Genomic DNA, 21,431 nt, shown 5'->3' with positions numbered 1-21,431 from the left:
TGTGCTGTGTGTGCTGTGTGTGCTAAGTGTGCTGTGCTGTGCTGTGTGTGTGTGCTGTGTGTGCTGTGCTGTGCTGTGTGTGCTGTGTGTGCTGTGTGTGCTGTGTATGCTGTGTGTGCTGTGCTGTGTGTGCTGTGTGTGCTGTGTGTGCTGTGCTGTGTGTGCTGTGTGTGCTGTGTGTGCTGTGTGTGTGTGCTGTGTGTGCTGTGTGTGCTGTGTGTGCTGTGCTGTGTGTGCTGTGCTGTGAAAAAACACCAGGAGCAGAAGTGCTGACTGCTTCCGAGTTCTGGCTCCTGGTCTCCTTTCTGTCTTGCCCCTAATGAACATTTAATTGGCTAAAGCTCTGATTATCCCTACAGTGAGCTGGCAAGCCCAGATAACTGTCTAGATTCTTAGATGATATAAATAGGCACAGTTCCAGGGAGCTGAAGGGAGAAATGCTGATTTACCCGGCTGAAAGCTTGGTCTGGTAATTCAGTGGTTTTGCATTTTATTCTTTTTTCCCATGTGGAGCTGTGTTCCCAACTGCATGCAGATGCTTCCTAACCCTCAGCTTTGGGACGGCAGCCTGCATCTACCTGATGTGTCCTCTTCCATCCTGCAGCTTTTTAGAAGACAAAAGGAAAGAGGATTTCTTCTTGTTAGATATTTTCTAATAATCTTGTGACAGTGGAGAATCCCTATAGCTAGAAGTTTGATCTCTATGTCTATGTGTATAAACTTCTAGGGAATAGATGAGAGGGCAGCAAATGCTATTCAAAAATAAATACTATAATTCCTGGGGATTGAGTTCCAGCAGAACTAGTTGTGTATTGGAAGCAGCTTTTTCTGATAGCACTTAGACACCCAGGTAATCTCAAGCTTCCTGCCAAATCCACAGTCTTCTGCAAAAGATTTTTTTAGGGATACCAATTTATATCCAAAAGCCTCTGCATGCATTGACGAATATTGGAAATTACTGACTTGGTTGCAAAAACATGTGGATGTGTGTGAGTAGAACTTGATTGTCTTTTGATGTTTTTGCCTCCAGATTTTTCAGTTGAAAAAACCAAAATGAAACCCAACCAAAAAAGCACCATATGAAGTGAACAGAAAGCAACATTTGTTAGTGTTCCTCTCCCTTGCACAGGTGAGTGCAAGAACACCAGCCCTGCCTGAGCAGAGGTGGCAGGGAGCACTCACAGCTGTCCCATGGCACAGAACCCAGGTGCTCAACTTCAGACACCTTGGAGAAAGAAACCCAAGGGAAGATTCTTGGTGATGGGAGCCCAAAGCTTTTTGGAGGGACAAAAAGCATTTAAACTGCTGTTACTGTGGGGCGTGCAGGAGGGCTTCAGCTGCTGCAGCCCTCAGAGGTGCCTGGGGACAGGGACAGGGAGGCTGCCCCTGCTGCAGGGACCTCTGCAGGCGGTGGCCGGGAGGCTCTGGGGGCTCCGAGCAGCCGTGCCCGGCTCAGGTGAGGATTCCTGATGGTGCAGACAGGGGCTCAGGCTGGGCTGCACCCGAGGAGCCTGCAGCAGCAATGCCCTCTCAGAGCCAGCCTGGGCTCAGCTCATCCCCGGCAGGGACCAGCTCTGCTCACACAGCTCCAACACCAGAGGGTTTGCAGAGCCAGGCCGGGCTCTGAGCTCATCCCCAGCAGGGACCAGCTCTGCCCACACAGCTCCAACACCAGAGGGTTTGCAGAGCCAGCCTGGGCTCAGCTCATCCCCAGCAGGGACCAGCTCTGCTCACACAGCTCCAACACCAGAGGGTTTGCAGAGCCAGGCCGGGCTCTGAGCTCATCCCCAGCAGGGACCAGGACCAGCTCTGCCCACACAGCTCCAACACCAGAGGGTTTGCAGAGCCAGCCTGGGCTCAGCTCATCCCCAGCAGGGACCAGCTCTGCTCACACAGCTCCAACACCAGAGGGTTTGCAGAGCCAGGCTGGGCTCAGCTCATCCCCAGCAGGGACCAGCTCTGCTCACACAGCTCCAACACCAGAGGGTTTGCAGAGCCAGCCTGGGCTCAGAGCTCATCCCCAGCAGGGACCAGCTCTGCTCACACAGCTCCAACACCAGAGGGTTTGCAGAGCCAGGCTGGGCTCTGAGCTCATCCCCAGCAGGGACCAGCTCTGCCCACACAGCTCCAACACCAGAGGGTTTGCAGAGCCAGCCTGGGCTCAGAACTCATCCCCAGCAGGGACCAGGACCAGCTCTGCTCACACAGCTCCAACACCAGAGGGTTTGCAGAGCCAGGCCGGGCTCTGAGCTCATCCCCAGCAGGGACCAGGACCAGCTCTGCTCACACAGCTCCAACACCAGAGGGTTTGCAGAGCCAGGCCGGGCTCTGAGCTCATCCCCAGCAGGGACCAGGACCAGCTCTGCTCACACAGCTCCAACACCAGAGGGTTTGCAGAGCCAGCCTGGGCTCAGAGCTCATCCCCAGCAGGGACCAGGACCAGCTCTGCTCACACAGCTCCAACACCAGAGGGTTTGCAGAGCCAGCCTGGGCTCAGAACTCATCCCCAGCAGGGACCAGCTCTGCTCACACAGCTCCAACACTGCAGACATTTGGGGAATGCACTGGAGCTGTGTCCAGTCCTGATCAGCCTCAGCAATCCCCCTTTTGCCAAACTGCACCCTGTCACTCCCCTGACTAATCCTCTCCTTAGCTGCCTTAAGTTAACACCTCCTTAGTTCAGAAATTGGCTTTTTTAGATTTATACTCCACTAATTGGCTTTTTCACCCTCTGAACACTTTCTGCTTCCTCCTGCATGCACCCCAGCCCCTTTCAGCACCTAATCCCCTCTTTCCACACTTCAATCCCACCATTCTCTTTTCCCTTCTTTTTATTTCCTCCCCAAATGAGCTCCTTCTCTTTTGCTACAACCCCCGAGGCTCTGGTGTTAAAAATCTCTGTCTTATGTTTTGGTGTTAAAAATTTCTGACTTTCCCTGACTTTCATTACCTGACACTTGTAAAATGGGCTCTGATCCTGTGAACGTGTATGGACACGCCAGGCTCAGGCTGGATGCAGTGAGACCACTGCCTGTGTTGCCAGTGTTTATGGTTTCAGCAAGAGTTGCACGATATTTATGTCTCTGAAAATCCCAATTTAAGGAGCCCTTGTTAGACAGGTTCTGCTTCACATAGGGGAAAAAAAATAAAAGAGAAGCAGTAATTTCTAGTCCTCCTAGTTGTAGAAGCAGATAGGAAGTGTAAATCATATAAATCTGAGAGTCAGAGGGAAAAATAAAAATAACTCAATTGTCTCTCCATGTATTTCAAATCTCTTCCCTGTAATCTCATAATCTTATTGAAGCTGATCCAAATTTTGAATACCTGCAGTTGGCAATGCTGAGCATGCAGTTAAACATGTTTGGGATTATTTGCACTCACTTATTAAGTTATCACTGGCTTTTCCTAAACAGAAACCAAGTAAGTCAGAAAGATGGATTGCCTATACAGTAACAGAACAATGCTGCACCCAGGGCAGACAAAAGACTCAAAGAAAGGAAAACAGAGCACCAAAGCTGTGCTGTTCCAAAGGGATATTTTAGGAACATCTGGTCTCTGCTGGAAGAAGCATTTCTCCAAAAATGGGGAAAAAAATCAAACAAAAAAGTAAAATCTTTACATGTATTCAAAAGCAAAACTTTAACGAACAGGCTTTGATCTGCAAATGTAATTAGCATTAGAATTAGAGATGGAATGGAGATTTGTCTAAAAGCATTAATTCAAATCCCACGCCTGATATTTTCCTATCACTGCTGTAATTCTAACAGTGCCTGTGGCAGATTCAGAAATCAGAAGAAAGGGACAAGGGCAGTAGGTCTCCCACTAGCAAAAAAAAAGGGGGGTGGTGGGAGTGAGGAAAAAGAGTGTGAGATGGAATTAATCTATAACATCCCCAACCCAACTCCATTTCCAATGTATGAATTATTTATCTCCCAATCTCCAAACGCCAATATCTGTGTGCACCATTACTTTGATCTCCTGCTGCTCCCCAGCACTGCAGTGCCAAACTGAGAGGGCTGTGCAGAGCCACAGGCTGCAGGTAGGTTCCTCTTCCACGTCCCAAACCCCAGTTTGGAAAGCTCTGGGATAACAGGCTGAGATTGGGTTCCTTTTCCACATCCTAAACCCCAGTTCTGGAAAGCTCTGGGATAACAGGCTGACATTGGGTTCCTTTTATACATCCCAGAGCTCTGGGATAACAGGCTGACATTGGGTTCCTTTTCCACATCCTAAACCCCAGTTCTGGAAAGCTCTGGGATAACAGACTGCAGGTAGGTTCCTTTTCTACATCCCAAACCCCAGTTTGGAAAGCTCTGGGATAACAGGCTGACATTGGGTTCCTTTTATACATCCCAGAGCTCTGGGATAACAGGCTGCAGGTAAATTCCTTTTCCACATCCCAAACCCCAGCTGTGGAAAGCTCTGGCTTAGCCCCTTTTGCTGGGGCTCCCTGCTCGCTCTCTGCTGGCACTGTGTGTCACTCCCTGTGCTCAGGTGGCACTGGGGCTCCTGTCACCCCCAGCTGCTCTCTGCACACTCACCCCGAGGCTCAGAGCCTTTCCATCCAGGCTATATTCCTATATTCCCCCTGGAAGAGGTGGCCAGGCTGCTGCTCCCACACAGCTCAGGAGCAGACACCTCTCCATCTCCCTTTTCTGGCCAATTCTTTTTGTAAATTGTGCTCTCTTTCAAACTGGAAGAAGACACATGGGGATTATGCACTTATGAGAGGGATTTGACCAAGCATTTATAGTTTTCAAGTCAATATTTTAATTGCTATTACTATTATTAAAATTGAGTTTTGCTTGATCTTGTTACAGTTTTTACCTTTTTTCATTCCCTAAGAAAGAAAATAACTTTAGCAGGAACAAAGGCTGAGAGGCTGAGCAAAAGGCAGCCATAAGAGTCTTATCAAAGCCCCAACAGAGTGGGAATAATTATTCACACTCTGTTGGGGGTTCTAGAAAGACCATCTGAGGAAAAGGATCACTCAGTCTTTTCAACATGTGAAATTAAAGAAAACCACTGGAAATTCAGTCCAGGCTTGGGAGGGGGAAGTCTGCCTTGGCACCCCTGGCCAGGCAGGGCTGGGAGGAGCCCACACCCCACGGACCCTGGGCTTCTGTGGGCTGGCAGCTCCTCACCAGGGTTTGTCAGCCAGGGCAGGGACTGAGCCCAGGCTTCATTTCATATGGTGTGGGAGGGAAGATTCCAGTCTGAATTCATACAAAAGAAGCCAGAGCAGAGCCTAAAGCCCTAAAGCCAGTCCTGCACTGGCCAAAACCAGTGAAAGAGGTGATGTGATGAAGTTCTCTACCTGTCCACATTTAGCAACCCAAAGAACAAACAGAATCTGAACTCCTCACTGATCTGTGCCTCGTTACAGAATATTTTGCTGTTTCACTCTGTGCATTTGCTGCTCTGCTGGCCTTGCCAAGCTGTGACAAATGGCAGGAGACAAAACCAGAGGTTTGGGAAGAGTTGTGGAGGCTGGAGGCAGAGGAGAGCCCAGCCTGCCCCACCAGCTGCCTTTGCCATTGCATGGACTAAATCTTGTTGGGTTTGTGTGGGGAAAATTGCAGATCCCCAGCACAAAGTTCTCCCCGCAGGGCTAGCTGAGCTGTGTTATAAATGTGCTGTGTACCAAGGGAAAAATACTCTTGGGTGTCAAAAAGTTGTTGGTGTTGCTTTGATTATTTAAAAAAAAATACTTTCAAAGTGAAAAAGAGAATTTTTTTTTAATCTTAAAGGGAATAAAAAGCAGGAGGGAGTTGCTTTCCTTAGTCTATATGCCCTTTAAAATCCAGCACAGAATACCCCATTCATTTATCCTCCCTTTCCCAGCATCAGTTTTGAAGCATGCCTGTCACTCTGCAGATGTGCAGGTGCCATTCTCAGACCCAGAGCTGCAGGAATGAGGGACATTTCCCCCTTGCAGCAGCTGGGGTGAGCTCATGGCAGAGGCTGAGCAGAGGGAGCCCAGGTAGGGCAGCTCTGTGCCTGTTCCTGCCCCAGAGCAGGGATGTGTCCCCAGAGCGGGGATGTGTCACTGCTGTCACCCTGTGCCTGTTCCTGTGCCTGTTCCTGTGCCTGTTCCTGTCCCTGTGCCTGCCCCAGAGCAGGGATGTGTCCCCAGAGCGGGGATGTGTCACTGCTGTCACCCTGTGCCTGTTCCTGTGCCTGTGCCTGCCCCAGAGCAGGGATGTGTCCCCAGAGCGGGGATGTGTCACTGCTGTCACCCTGTCCCTGTTCCTGTCCCTGTCCCTGTGCCTGTTCCTGCCCCAGAGCAGGGATGTGTCCCCAGAGCGGGGATGTGTCACTGCTGTCACCCTGTCCCTGTTCCTGTCCCTGTCCCTGTGCCTGTTCCTGCCCCAGAGCAGGGATGTGTCCCCAGAGCAGGGATGTGTCACTGCTGTCACCCTGTGCCTGTTCCTGTGCCTGTTCCTGTGCCTGTTCCTGTGCCTGTTCCTGCCCCAGAGCAGGGATGTGTCACTGCTGTCACCCTGTGCTGTTCCTGTCCCTGTTCCTGCCCCAGAGCAGGGATGTGTCACTGCTGTCACCCTGTGCCTGTTCCTGCCCCAGAGCAGGGATGTGTCACTGCTGTCACCCCGTGCCAGGGCCATTGTGAGCAGGTCAAAGCCCTGAATATCAAAGTTTTGCTGCTCACCCCTGACTGCAGGGCTCACTGCTGTGGCACAGCTCTCACCTCTGGCCTCCCCATCCTCACGGCTCCCACTTCAAAGGCTCCTGCTCGTGCAGAAAATGCCTGATTGAAGGAATGGCCAGAGCTGCACAATTATTTCAGAAAAACTCCACATTGTGTTTCAGCTGGGGACAGGAGAACTGGCCAAAGTCTGAATCTCTTTCAAGATTCAGATCTAAATCCTGAGGTTTAGAAATATGAAAGTCAAAACTACAATAGTCCAAACACACAGAGCCTATTCTTTGCACCTTGAAATGTGGAAAATTAAAGACCTGCTCTCAGTTTGACTACTCACCTTTCCATTTTCTGAGGCACCCAACAAAGTTCCCTCTGCTAATGAATACAGGTTTTGATTGTTGGATTACACAGATTATTTTCTGTCATCTTCAAGTCCTTTAAACAATTGCTGCCTTTGAAATCCCTTATGCAAGAAGCATATGACCTTACAACACTCCTATTCCTCTTTTGTGTTTAACATCACAGCCCTCTCTGTGGTTCTACACAATGTGGGGAGAGCTGCAGGTCAGGGCTGCGAGGTGATGGCTGCAAACGCAGGGCGCCCAGCTATTGAAGCTGACACAAAATACACAGAAGAAAAGAGCCTGCATGGAAAAGGCTTTAAAAGTAAACATTATTTTCTATATTGCATTTTGTTACAGTTCCTAAACCCAAGGAACAGATGGAAGTACACAGGACAGGATATAAATCAAAGGACAACAGAAAATTAAATGGAATGTAATCTCGAGTGCTGAAACAATCTCAAATTAAAACTTGCTTGAAGTGTGGTCAAGAATATCCATACTGGGTGGAATTTGTGCAGGAACCATTCCTGCCCCCCAGTCTTTCTCTTTGCCTCTCTCTCCTTTCTCTGTTCCCTGCCTTGTTCTCCTGCTTGTGCACTGACACCAGTCCCTGGTGAATCTTCCAGAAGTGTTTCAGATTTCCCCAGTGTCTTCCCTTCTAACACAATACTGAAGCTCACAAAGAGAATTACTGGGTTCTGGGATGTCTGTAGGCAGGGACAGGCAACCTTCAGAGAAACTGAGGCACTGCTGGTCAGCCCCAAGGAATGTCAGGGGCCTGGTAGGGGCTGAGGAGCGTCCTCAATTCCCTGGGAAGCCACAGACTTGGTTTAAACACAAGGAAACTTTCACATATAGGGGTGAATGGTGGGTCCTTTTGTGAATGTTTATTGTGAGAATTGTTGTGCAGCACAATTCCTAGACTGGGATTTGAATGCAGAAAATGCTGTGGGCACAACAGGCTTGGAACAATAAACTCAACCTAACTTTGTCTAACTCAGCATTTAGAAATTTTATTGTCAGAGACTTGCAGAAAGGAACGAGAAATCATAATTCAGCAAATTCCTTCTATCACTGCTCAGCTTCCTATCCTCGTAGTAAATTATTCAACTCGGCAATGTCTCAGTTAGAGGAGATTAAAGGCTGGGTTCTGGCACCCTTGCTGCTGTTGGTGAGCACCCTGTGGAACGCTACAGGCATGTTCCTGAGCCTGGCACAGCCCTGTGTGCACAGAGGAGCTGCTGTGTGTGTGCTCAGTGTTCTGTGTGTGCCCAGAGCCCAGCCCAGGACACCCTGAGAGCCCTTGGACAGCTCTGGGTGGGGACAGGAGCTGCTGTGTGTGCCCAGTGTTCTGTGTGTGCCCAGAGCTGCTGTGTGTGCCCAGAGCTGCTGTGTGTGCCCAGTGCTGCTGTGTGTGCTCAGTGTTCTGTGTGTGCCCAGAGCTGCTGTGTGTGCCCAGAGCTGCTGTGTGTGCCCAGTGTTCTGTGTGTGCCCAGAGCTGCTGTGTGTGCCCAGAGCTGCTGTGTGTGCCCAGAGCTGCTGTGTGTGCTCGGTGTTCTGTGTGTGCCCAGAGCTGCTGTGTGTGCCCAGAGCTGCTGTGTGTGCCCAGTGCTGCTGTGTGTGCTCAGTGTTCTGTGTGTGCCCAGAGCCCAGCCCAGGACACCCTGAGAACCCTTTTTGCTCTGTCACTCCCAGGATCAAAGCTCTCTGCAAAATGCAAAATGTGACCCTTCCCCTGCCAATAGAAAGGCAAAAATGATATATCACCATAATCAGCCAGGTGCAAGTTTCCTACTAAATAAATAAATAAACTTCATGGAACTACAATTATTAAACGAAATTCATTTGACTCCACAAGCCTTTCATGGACTGGATAGCTGTTTAAACTGATAATTCTCTGCATGGAAAATTTCAGGAACAATATTTTTTTTCCTGCTGACAAGGCCTGAAAAAACAGCATGGAACTGATATTCTGCCACTGTACTCAGACCTGCAAAATTCAACAGGTGAATGTTAAAGTGATAAAATCCCCACAGAATATTTTGGAATTCAGAACTGTCAGGCAACTCACAGAAAACAACCCATATGCTCTGTAGGCACTGATGTTTCATCTCTCACTTCTCTCAGCTGCCCTGAGCTGAGAGTTATCATTTCAGCTTACTGGAAAGCACTTGATGCAGCCAGTTCCTTTTAAAATATATTTTGTTGGAAGTTGTTAGAAAATTCAATAAAGAGACTTTGATCATGATCCATTCATTGACTTTCTTGGGCTAACTTTTATATGGGATTTAAAGTGGATTTGAAGCTTCTGTTTCAAAAGCAAAGCATATTTTCCAAATTCCTGCAGTGCCTCATGGCATCAGCTTTGCTTTTGAAATAGAGAATGAGGATGCAGAGATATTAAAGCTAAGCTCAGAGAAACATGATTTTCACCCCCTCTAGAAAAACAGGAACATCCTTACTCTTCCTTTGAATACATAATTAGTGCTAATTGCAGACACATGCCAGAAATGTATGCAGCAGGACAGAGTACAGAATGCAGAGCACAGAATTTTCCTGTCAGTGCCAGGGACAAGCAAATGAAGAGCTGCAGTTTTTCCTCTTCCTGGATCCCCCTGCCACAGGCAAGACCTAAAGTGAGCACAGAGATCTTGAGGTGTTCTCCTGCCCCGGTCTGGGGTCACTGCCCCATCCTGTGCCTGACTCCCCCACTCAGGAAGGGAAGAAAATTACATAACACAGAATTCCCATTCAGCTTTTCACATCCCCCAGCTGTTCAGCAATTCCCTGGATCCAAATCAAAGCGTGCAGATGCTCTGGGGGCAGATTCTCTGCTGATGGAATAGCTCAGGATGGAATTGCACTATGGAGAGCACTGATGGGGGCTCCAGAGTCTGCCTGGGGGTGGATCAGCTGCTCCTGTCCTTGGGTCCTTCCTGTCGCTGTGTTTCCTTTTGCTCCTGTGGCTTATTTAGAAATTCCTGTGTCTCCCCCAGTCCCCTCCGAGTGACAGCAGAGCAGCAGGAGCTGAAGGAGCCCCGGAGCCAGGGAGGGGCTGTGGCCTGCAGGGCAGGAGGCCAGCAGGGAGCTTCTCCTGCACCATCTGGTTGCTGCCTCCATCAGGGTGCCAGGCTTTGCTCAGGTACCTCGGGTAAATCAGCTGGGTCCCGGTGTGCCAGCTGCATCTCTGAGAGTCATTTCAGCCTTGGAAATGTTGGGTGGGTCTTCCTTACTATTGTGACAGCATCTTTACATTCAGGGTCTGTACAAGTGATGGTTGCAAACCAAATGCAGCCCCAGGTTCTGGCTGGCAGGGAGCAGGCATTGTTACAGGGCTTGCACTCGTGGCTGTGGTGCCTCTCCAGGTTCCTTCAAAGAAATGGGGAACATAAACCCAAATATTTATTCCCATTAATGTATTTTTTGCCCCAGCTCTGCCTTCACATGTGTAGACTGGTTCATTTAGTCCTTCCCCCTTGCCATTTCAGACTTCTCCCTCCACAGTAATTACACCACACTGTCAGAGAGCAAGGTAGGAAGGAGCCATGGGTGAAAAGCCCCAGCTCCTTGGGCAGGGCTAAAGGAACTTTGGTGTTTCCTCCCAGGGAGGGTCCCTGGGAAGGGCTCAGGGGGCTCAGGGCTTGCAGGGCTCCTCTGTCCTGGGGGCTCTGCAGCTCCTGCAGCCCCTGCAGCCCCTGTAGCTCCTGCATCTCCTGCAGCCCCTGCAGCCCCTGCAGCCCCTGCAGCCCCTGCAGCTCCTGCAGCTCCTGCAGCTCCTGCAGCTCCTGCAGCCCCTGCAGCCCCTGCAGCTCCTGCAGCTCCTGCAGCCCCTGCAGCTCCTGCAGCTCCTGCAGCCCCTGCAGCCCCTGCAGCTCCTGCAGCCCCTGCAGCCCCTGCAGCTCCTGCAGCCCCTGCAGCCCCAGGGCCGGGCTGTGCCTGCAGGGAGGGAACTTGTGTCCTACATTGCAATGCCCAGGAGCCTTCAGAGCTCTGCAGTGGGTTTTACAACTGTTTGTGCTACCCAGCTAAAAATTAACAAAACAAAACAAAAAGCTGGAAAAAGGGACAATTAAATGACTTAGGTTGAGATTCTCCATAATTTATTGCAGATCTATGAGAGAACACTTGTAGAACCCATTTAATTCATTTAATAGTAATGCAAACATTGATATAAATTAAAACTCCAGAACGCTTTCTCACATCTTTTCTCTCCCCATGAGAGGTGAATGAAAATGATTTATTACCCATAGATTATAATTGCTTAAAATAGGTTATGATGTAAGAAAAAAATCTAATCCCTTCTACCAGGCAGGAGCAAAATTCTACAGACAGAGAAATTACATCTAACACCAGTGTGTTAAGGAAGAAACATTCTTCTTCTCCCTTTGGGGAAACTCTAAGAACATCTTTTTAGAACTGTCAAAATTCACAAGCTGTAATAAATTATTCTTTTTCATTACCCATTTATTAAGCAGGCTGTTTGGTATAATAGCAGAAAAATTCTGTCTAATTTTTCCAGCATTACACTACTGTGATTTCTCATTTGAAACAGACGAGTTATCAAGAGCAGTGATGTGTTTTATTCCCTACTTTGGGACCATCTTGCCTCTGAATCCTGATGAAGACAACTTGGGAAGTGTGTCAGGCTCTGTGTCAGGAGGGGCTGGCACTGCCACCCCAGGGCTGCCAGGTGGGATTAAAGTGGGCACCAGGTGCAAAATTCAGTGTGAGGTTACACCGAACATCTGAGGAAAAGCTGATCACCAAAAATGCAGGAATGTTGTAAATGCAGGCATCTCATTAACTGTAATGCTAATGTGAAATTCTGAGACTTTGTGCTGGTTAAATGGATAAAATCCTGGTTATGGAGAGGAGAAATCTGGAACGGGGTTCTGGCTCTCTCACCCAGCTCTGGATGATTCTGAGAGAGTAATTTATTGAATGCAGTCATTGAATATATCATGAGCATATATATTCTACAATGATATGGCTATATTTATATTTTATGTATGGGTATATGTGTGCAAGTGTATGTATATATGTACATATATATATAATGGTAAAGGTGTGCTCAGGGCAAATCTGCCTCAGCCCTGCTGGTGAAACACCAATGACCTTGCTTTCATAAAATGAAAGTAAAAATACATATTCTTCTTCTGGTTTGCTGAAGCTGTAGTGAAAATGCACACTCTGCCCTAGGTTTGTTGTGTGCAGAGGGATCCAACGTTATAAACCACACTGCATGTGGTGATTAGAATAGCTTTATTCAGAGCATTATTATTATTATTATTATTATTTATTTATTTATTTATTTATTTATTATTGTTATGCTCAATTGTCATGGTCCTCATTGGACTGATGCTCCCCATACTCAGAATCTGAGCTCTAACACCAGAAACAGCAGCTGCACTCCCCCTTTTGCTGCTGAGCAGGCTCAGGGATGTGCCTGGCCAGCCCCAGACCCTCAGCTGGCCAAAGGAAACTCTTGCAGGTCCCACAGTTTCCCAGTGCTCCCCACGTGTCCCACCTGGAGCTGCACACCTGGCACCCCAGAACTGCCCCGTGCAGCCCAAACCCAGGCAGACAGGAGCAGAGGGGGCAGATGATGGCTGCAGTCACATTGTTAGGAAGCATTTGGGAGCCCTGCTGCCCCCAAAAGGGACATGCACCCAAACAAAGAGAAAATAAAAGTTACCTGTGTCCTACACCCTGCATGGGGATGGCAAGGCAGGAATGTGCCTTGCTGGCCCTGTTGGGAATGGATAAAAAGGGTGGTTCCAAAGCCCACAGTGTATCTGCACAGCCAGCAGACAGAAAGCTGCTTTCTTCACCAGGAGCTGGATTACATTTTTATAACTAATCCCTCGCTCTCGGACTGAAAAGATTTGCTAAGCCCTCACTTGCTTTTTCTCTCAGGTCTGTGCACTCCAAAAGCTTCCTTCCACCCTCTTCCTCGTGCTTCCCAAAAGCAAATGCATGGCTGTTTTTCTGAACTTACAGTACGTAACTTTGTTTGTGCCTTGCATTGTTAAACAGGATCCACAGACGGGGGAAAAAACCCAACACCCAAACAACTCAGTGCTTCACTGATCCATAAAATCATTATAGGCAACATTTCAGTTTCAACAAGTGCCAAAAATTCTCCCCCCTCCCAGAATATAAAAATAAAGCAGAAACAAAAATAACAAGGCTATTAATCTTTCATTAAGTTAAAGGGATGAAAAGGAATCGCTTAAAGTATCATTCTTTACTTGCACCACAAGATTGGATGCCCCCTGCTAACTTCAAAGGCTCTAAAAGAAGCTGGTTAATATTGTTGGCACTGAACCAGACTGTGGTTTATTTTAGTTTTTCTGATTTTCTTTTTCAACAAAAGAAAACATTAAGGGTTGGACACTGATTGCTGAGGAACAGCTATTGAAAGAGGGGGCCTTTTGTGCTGCTACCAGTAATATGTCAATTTTCAGACATGCAAAAGCTGCTCAAAAATGCTGTCAGTCTCTGCTCGAGGGTTGAAGTCTGTGCCACTGCTCCTGTTGGCTCTGTGCTTTCAGCTCAGGTACAAATCACTGCTTTCCCCGTGTGCCAGAGCAGCAGCTCTGGTGAAACATGGACTTCGTGCATCCCAGGATCCCCCATGAGCCACAGAGTCCCTCACCCGGCCCTGCCGCTCCGTTTCCATTCCTCCCCAGCCCCGAGGTCTGTGTGATTGCAAACAGAGCTGATTGCAGCTGAGGGACAATGGTGGTGTGCTGGGGCTGGGGCTGAGCTGCAGGCTGTGCCCTGCCTGGCACAGGGCAGCCAGGAGCAGGCAGGGCTCAGCAGGTGCCTGGCACGGGCTGGGGATGGGCTGAGAGGTGCCTGGCATGGGTTAATGGTGTGCTGAGAGGGGCCTGGCACGGGCTGGGGATGGGCTGAGAGGGCCTGGCATGAGTTAATGGTGATGGGCTGAGAGGGGCCTGGCACGGGCTGGTGATGGGCTGAGAGGTGCCTGGCATGGGTTAATGGTGTGCTGAGAGGGGCCTGGCACGGGTTAATGGTGATGGGCTGAGAGGGGCCTGGCACGGGTTAGTGATGGGCTGAGAGGGGCCTGGCACGGGTTAATGGTGATGGGCTGAGAGGGGCCTGGCACGGGCTGGTGATGGGCTGAGAGGGCCTGGCACAGGTTGGTGATGGGCTGAGAGGGGCCTGGCACGGGCTGGGGATGGGCTGAGAGGGGCCTGGCACGGGTTAATGGTGATGGGCTGAGAGGGGCCTGGCACGGGTTATTGGTGTGCTGAGAGGGGCCTGGCACGGGTTAATGGTGATGGGCTGAGAGGGGCCTGGCACAGGCTGGTGATGGGCTGAGAGGGCCTGGCACAGGTTGGTGATGGGCTGAGAGGGGCCTGGCACGGGTTAATGGTGATGGGCTGAGAGGGGCCTGGCACGGGTTATTGGTGTGCTGAGAGGGGCCTGGCACGGGTTAATGGTGATGGGCTGAGAGGGGCCTGGCACAGGCTGGTGATGGGCTGAGAGGTGCCTGGCACGGGTTAATGGTGTGCTGAGAGGGCCTGGAACAGGTTGGTGATGGGCTGAGAGCTCAGTGCAGCCAGGCTCAGCAGTGCAGCCTCTGCAAACCCTGCTCAGGTGTGTGGACAGGCTGAACACATCTCCTGAAAGGGATTCCCTCCCTTTCCAGAGACAGAAACAGCCCAGGGCCCATCACACAGACAGCTCCAGCCTCGTCCCTCAAGGGCAGAGGGAGGAAATGCAGCTGTGACCACGCCAAGTGGGGTCCAGGTCCTGCCACCTGCTCTCCCTGTCCTGGCTGTGAGAAAGTTCCAGCTGAGGGTTTTATTAGGGAAATGTTCCGTGCATCTAAAAGGAGCAGGTATTTTAAAATGCAAACTGTGCAAACCCAGGGTAATTGGAAGTATCTGCTTCATTTGATCCGTTGTCATTCAGTCCCCTAAGGCAGCACTCCTGGATCTGCCCTTTCCAATCCGTATTACCAAATAAAACAGATATATCCCATTTGTCCCTGGGAAGGTTTTTTCTTCTTACATCAGGCAGAACAACTGCAAATAAATTTGGCTACATTCCCCAAAGTGTATTTCACCCAACATCTCCCTGTCATGCTTCTATCCATTATCTCTGCCAACTATTCCCTCTGGGCCACATTCAGCATTCATCACAAAATTTCCATGTAATCCAGCAGTGTTTGCATAAGGTGTATATACATTCCTGCATATGCCAGATATGACAGATGTCTTAAATTCCTCCTTCAAAACCCTTTGCAGGAGCTGTCTATTCTACTGTTGCTGTGATGGATAATGTCCCCCTGACTTCCAATGAACGATGTCTTCTATTTGTCTGAGCTAGTCCATAAATTTCTGGGGCAGGAGGAAAGGGCATGGCCATTTTCCCTTTTGGGTGTTTTTCAGGAGGAAGCACACGTTTCCTGACAGAACAGCAAGTGGAGCTGGCTGCACTGCTGGCAAGGCAGGGTGCCCAGTGCCTCCTATTTTGAGCCACCTTTCAGCTGCTCACAGTCCTGCCAGGCTGTGTCTGTCTGTCTGTCCTGAAATGTGGGATCTCAGCCGACTGCTTCAGTCATCTCTGGCACTGAGGTGCAGGATCACAAACATTCTGGCAACCATGCTGTTGTTTGTCTGAAGGTGTGAGCTGTGAGTTTGGAATAAGTGCTGCAGGAAGGTCCATTAGGGAAGGAATAATCCTGTCCCAGCCCTGTCAGAGGGGCCATGAAGTGGGAGGAACACAGGAACACTGGAGATACAGGGAGGCCCTGAACCACTGGGGGAGGCCTGGCTTCTCTGGAAACAAATGCAATTATGTAATTATAGCTCTGCCATCATGTATGAACAGCAGGAAGCCAATGCTGCCCCACCAGCAGCACAACTCCTGGCATTTTCTTGTTTTTAAGTGCTTCAGTTCAGCCTGAATTATTTTCTTCCAATGTGTTCCTCTGTGTGTGTAATAAATAATGGCAACCAATGCAAGCAATCCAAACTGCAATTATTCCATTTCAGCAGCTGTGTGAACTGCATCTGTCTCAGGTGGAATGGCTCCTGCATAACAAAAGGAATTCCTGCCCTGAAAAATTAATTTGCTGCATCTCTCAAACTTTCTGGTGGAGTCCCCAGCTGGACAGGACAGGGAACAAATTCCCCAGCAGAGTCCCTGGCCCTGAGCAGGCCTGCAGGAACGAGCACATCCCTGGTGTCCTTCCTGGACGTGGGGCTGGATCCACGCCTCACTCTGGGCAAGGTTTATCTGGAAAGGAAGGAGTTTAAGCCTGGCAGAGCAAAAAGACTTCTCAGGAGGGGAATGGCTGGTTCAGCTTGAGACAGCTGCCTGTTAAATGCTCCATTCATGATAAGATCCTACAGGAGCTGCTCAGGGGTGAGCAATCTTGCTTTCCTTTCTCACACTATCTCTGCTGAAGTTTCTTTTCCGCTTATAGAGAAGGGGAACAGTTTTCTTTTCCTTTCTTTTTTCTTTTTTTTTTCCAGTTTTTTATCACCAGCTTCAACCACAGGGTCAGCTTTGATTTGGGTGAGTCAGAAACATATTTATCTCTGAAATTCTCCTCTGTGCCTGGGAATGAAGGGTTTCTCCTCATCTCAGAAGAAAGACTCGTACTTTTAATAACAGCAGTGCCAAAAAAGAAAATAAAAGGTAATAATAGCATTTGTTTTACTTGCTACATGGTAGGCCTGATTTATATGTTGCTGGTACATGTATGATTTTAAGGGACTTCTTCAGTTTCCCTGTGACAATGTTTGTAGTTTGTTTATAGAAAGAGATCTGTGCTCCAGGCTTTGTTCTAGCTCTGCTCAGCTCCAACAGTTACAGCAGATAGATTGACCCAGTGCTCACCCTGTTTAAGATGTGTTTTATTTTTGCAGGCATTCCATGTTTGCAGGAAGCACTCCAGCCTTAATCTGGACCACTTGTAGGGCAGTGAAAGGAGAAGAACAACTTTGGGAGCAATTCCCCTGGAGAGCTGTCCCTGGGAGGGCTCAGCAGTGCCTGGCTTCAGGAACTGTCTCCATGGTCCTTCATGCAGTCCTAATAAGTTCTTGCCTGCTCAGTTTGCATGGTGACAGTGACTTCACTAAGTCAATTTTGCTCAGTTCTGAAATAGATTTCAATTTAATTAAGTGGTCAAAATTTAAAGTATACTTTTTCCATCTTGAAAAATAAATCCTTCATTGTAACTTCACAGAAATTGTCTATCTAGGTCTTTATTTTTCATTTGGAATAAGTCTGAGTTTTGCACTCCTGAGAGATTGTTTAAGGAACCATCTCACTTATCTGCTGTAAAAACAATATTTTAAAGATGCAATTTTCTGTGAGAGAAGCTGGTTCAGCATGTAACTCTCCTCTGTCTTTGATGGATCATTTGCTCAGACATAATGAATTCTGCTGGATCTGATAGCTTTATTGCTCGTGAAGTTATCACAGTGAAATAATGAGTTACTATATCATCATTTCTGCTTTGTTTCTCACTGCTTGCCTTTTACACTTGAAAAAAGTCCTTGAGTTCTTGATTAGTCTTCTTGGCTTAAAGGACCTGTCTTTTGCCAGGCTGAAAGAAAAAATTATTCAGATTCTTCCCTTTTGATTCACCATTGCTCTGAAATAATGAATGGTATCCTTCCTCATAATGACCCAGAACATCAAGGGTGGCTTCCTCCTCAGTATGAAAAGAGCCAGGTCCAGGTTTTTCATTGGGATAAAGAACTTGTTAATAAAATCAGCACAGTGCCTCAGACACGTTCCCCTGCTAGACCTCCGACAGCAGAGGCACAGATCTTAAGAAGAAGAAGAAAGGGAAGGAGAAACAGAGATTCATGGGAGAAAAAAAGGGGGGAAAACGTGATTTCAGATGGTATCAAACAAAAGAAAAGAATGATACCGTCAGTCCTCTCCCACCAAATTTGCCTCTGCCCAGTTCAATGCTGGGCACTGCTCAGGTCAGGAATTCATTAAAATGCAATAAAGTGACAATATTTCTGAAAACACAGAGCCATGGTGGAGCCACTTGAAGAATTCTCCTTAAAGGGACTGACTCCAACCCAACTAGGATCTTCTGCATTGATTCCAAGAGGCTTTCAATTACACCAGAACCCTGCAGGGTTGAAACAAATGCTGAGCAGGTTGTTGGCAACGTGTGTGAGGGAAGGCAGCACTGCTGCTGCTCAGAGTTTATTGCACACAGGAGCACACCAGAACTGCTCAAACAGAGTTTATTGCACACAGAACACACCAGAACTGCTCAAATCGAGTTTATTACAGACAGGAACACACCAGAACTGCTCAAATCGAGTTTATTACACACAGAACACACCAGAACTGCTGGAACAGAGTATGTCACACACAGAACACACCAGCACTGCTCTAACAGAGTGTGTCACACACAGGGACACACCAGCACTGCTCTAACAGAGTTTATTACACACAGGGACACACCAGCACTGCTCTAACAGAGTGTGTCACACACAGAACACACCAGCACTGCTCTAACAGAGTGTGTCACACACAGAACACACCAGCACTGCTCTAACAGAGTGTGTCACACACAGGGACACACCAGCACTGCTCTAACAGAGTGTGTCACACACAGGGACACACCAGCACTGCTCTAACAGAGTGTGTCACACACAGGAACACACCAGCACTGCTCTAACAGAGTTTATTACACACAGAACACACCAGCACTGCTCAAACAGAGTGTGTCACACACAGAACACACCAGCACTGCTCTAACAGAGTTTATTACACACAGGGACACACCAGCACTGCTCTAACAGAGTGTGTCACACACAGAACACACCAGCACTGCTCTAACAGAGTGTGTCACACACAGGGACACACCAGTACTGCTCTAACAGAGTGTGTCACACACAGGAACACACCAGCACTGCTCTAACAGAGTGTGTCACACACAGAACACACCAGCACTGCTCTAACAGAGTGTGTCACACACAGGAACACACCAGCACTGCTCTAACAGAGTGTGTCACACACAGAACACACCAGCACTGCTCTAACAGAGTGTGTCACACACAGGGACACACCAGCACTGCTCTAACAGAGTGTGTCACACACAGAACACACCAGCACTGCTCTAACAGAGTGTGTCACACACAGAACACACCAGCACTGCTCAAATAGAGTTTATTGCATACAGGAACACACCAGCACTGCTCTCACTGGCACCTTCTGCTCAGGAACTCTGTGCAAGGAAATCTGGCACAGGCCTGAGCTTTCTGAAATGCTTGAAGAGTTAAAATTCTTCACAAGTTTCAAACTTGTTGTATCAAAACTCTCAGAAAGGGCTTGTATTTCCTTCTCACCCAGTACATTTTACAAGTGCATGCCCTTTCCAAAAACCCTTGCATGTCCTACTCCCAGCACTGACCTGTACTGTCTGTGCTGGACCTGGGTATTATTTTTGACTAAAATGAGATCTCTTTCATCAGCTTTCAAAACATTGTGAACTGAAACTGCTCTTATTTAAAAGTTTAACTTTACTTTCATCAATTTATAATCAGAGTTCCTCTGATATGTTTGATTCCTGACAAACAAGGATAAAAGTCTTGTGCCCCCATTGCTAATGAGATGATAAAACAGCAGGGATCAAGTTTTTAATTACTACAGGCTATGCACTGGAGAGGTACCAGTGATATTTTCTATTGCATGTCTAAGTTGTAACTTCAGGCTTATGACAGTCATGCTGTGTTCCTCTGCCTTTGATGATCACTCATCTTTGTCTCCTGAGAACATACAAAAATTTCTGAGCTGGGCTCCTGGGGGGTTGCAATTATTGCTGTAACCTGGCCCAGGTTGCAGGGCAGCAGCAGAGCTGCTCAGCCAGGAGATGAGAGCACACACAACACGGGCAACTTCTCTTCTCACACAATCTGGATTCTCAATCTAGTTGTTCCTTTAATAATTATGCTTTTAATTAAGAGGGAGAATAATTTAATATTGTTCCCGTTTTTGCTTTTAGAAGCACAATCCATTACCTTCTCATACATAAAGCATCAGGGCCACAGGCACTCAGCAGTGCACGGTTTTGGCACTAGGGGACCCAGGTCTTGGAAAATCGGCAATACAAGCACGTTTTTGGAAACGATCATCATTCCTACCCATGTTTATAAGCTTGTGGAGTGAGTTTTGTTTCCTTGAATAAAATTACATTGATGCAAGAGATTAAAATGCGTTTCTAAGCAGCAAATCATGTCCTTATAGGGCAGAGGGCTGAGGCTGGCAGCGCTGCAGAGCCGTCCCCTGCCCAGCTGCAGCTGCTCAGCCTGCAGGGCCTGGGCCATGGCTGTGCTGCCCCAGGGCCTCTCCTGCAGGCTGCTCTTGGCACACAGGAGGGGGCATCTCCCGGGAGGGCACCTGCAAATCCCCTGTGCCAGCTGCCCAGGGCCACAGCGCGCTCAGACCACAGAGCTGGGCAGAGGAAACACCCGGGAAACCCTGCAAGGGCTCCTCACTGAGCCTCCGAGAGCTCTTCTCTGAGCACCCAGCCTAGCTTCTCATCAAGGAGTTCGTGAAACCTGAGCCTGGGCCCGTCAGGATTTTCAAATCAAGCAGAGGCTGCTTCCACTCAGGCCATGTCCCCCAAACCTGCTCTGAAGCCACCACTGCTTCTCTTCTGCCACAGCTGCACAGCTCTGCCACTGTTCCATGGCATCCTACAGACAGCATTTCCTTTAAATTCCTTTATGCTGAGAGAGGCACTCTGTGAAAAATTATTTCATCCCTATTTCGTGTTGCCTTTTCTGTTTAATCTCTGCTTGATGTGAGAGATAGGTATGTCTCAGCCTTTTATCCAACTAAAATGAAGCTGCCATTCCTTTTCTCAGTTCCTTCAGTTCAGACTTCCTCTCTGCAGCTAAATCCTAACCCAGGAGAGAATTTTCCCTCTGGGGAAGGAGTGAGGAGCACAGAAGCAATGACATCTCCAGTGCAGTCAGCAAGGGGAAAAGACGAGCCTGGATTCAGGAGCAGGAGTCCTCCTTGAGAGCTGAAATACAGAAAATAAGAAATGACTTTTTCTCTGCCCGAACCAAGGTTTGACAGTGGCATCATTTGTGCAAGGGTGAAATGCCAAAGGACGTGCTCGTGTGCAGAGATATTGTGAAATCCTCGGTGTGAGCAGCCCTCCAGTAATGTATTCATTGATTTCTGTGAGAGCTGGGAGTTGGGATCTGACCGGGGCTCTCCAGGGACTGCATGTCACACGTGCTGCAGAAATCAAGAGCCCAGCTGACCCACTTCTCTCTGGCCTGAGGATAAAACCCCCCTGCTTGGGTAGCCCCATCCAGCCTGGCTGCACAGAACCATTCCTGAGGAAAACACGGGGGTAACCTCACTTCAAAAAGTACTGCACAAATCTGAAACTTCCA

At 48.5% G+C, this 21,431-nt stretch overlaps 1 long non-coding RNA gene across 1 annotated transcript in view; it reads left to right on the top strand.

The window, feature by feature from the left end:
• The window catches only part of LOC139598465 (uncharacterized), a 66,877-nt gene extending 49,913 nt beyond the window's left edge, over nucleotides 1-16,964 (top strand). Inside the window, exons 3-5 of the long non-coding RNA XR_011681882.1 lie at nucleotides 1,031-1,129; nucleotides 16,518-16,683; nucleotides 16,914-16,964. This is a non-coding gene — a long non-coding RNA (uncharacterized lncRNA). The remainder of the gene's footprint in view (nucleotides 1-1,030; nucleotides 1,130-16,517; nucleotides 16,684-16,913) is intronic.
• Nucleotides 16,965-21,431: the final 4,467 nt, after the last annotated feature.

The sequence above is a fragment of the Agelaius tricolor genome, unplaced genomic scaffold, assembly GCF_023055355.1.
Source record: "Agelaius tricolor isolate 1412-34295 unplaced genomic scaffold, bAgeTri1.0.p SCAF_20, whole genome shotgun sequence".
NCBI lineage: Eukaryota > Metazoa > Chordata > Aves > Passeriformes > Icteridae > Agelaius > Agelaius tricolor.
This window is presented reverse-complemented; position numbering and strand designations above follow the sequence as displayed.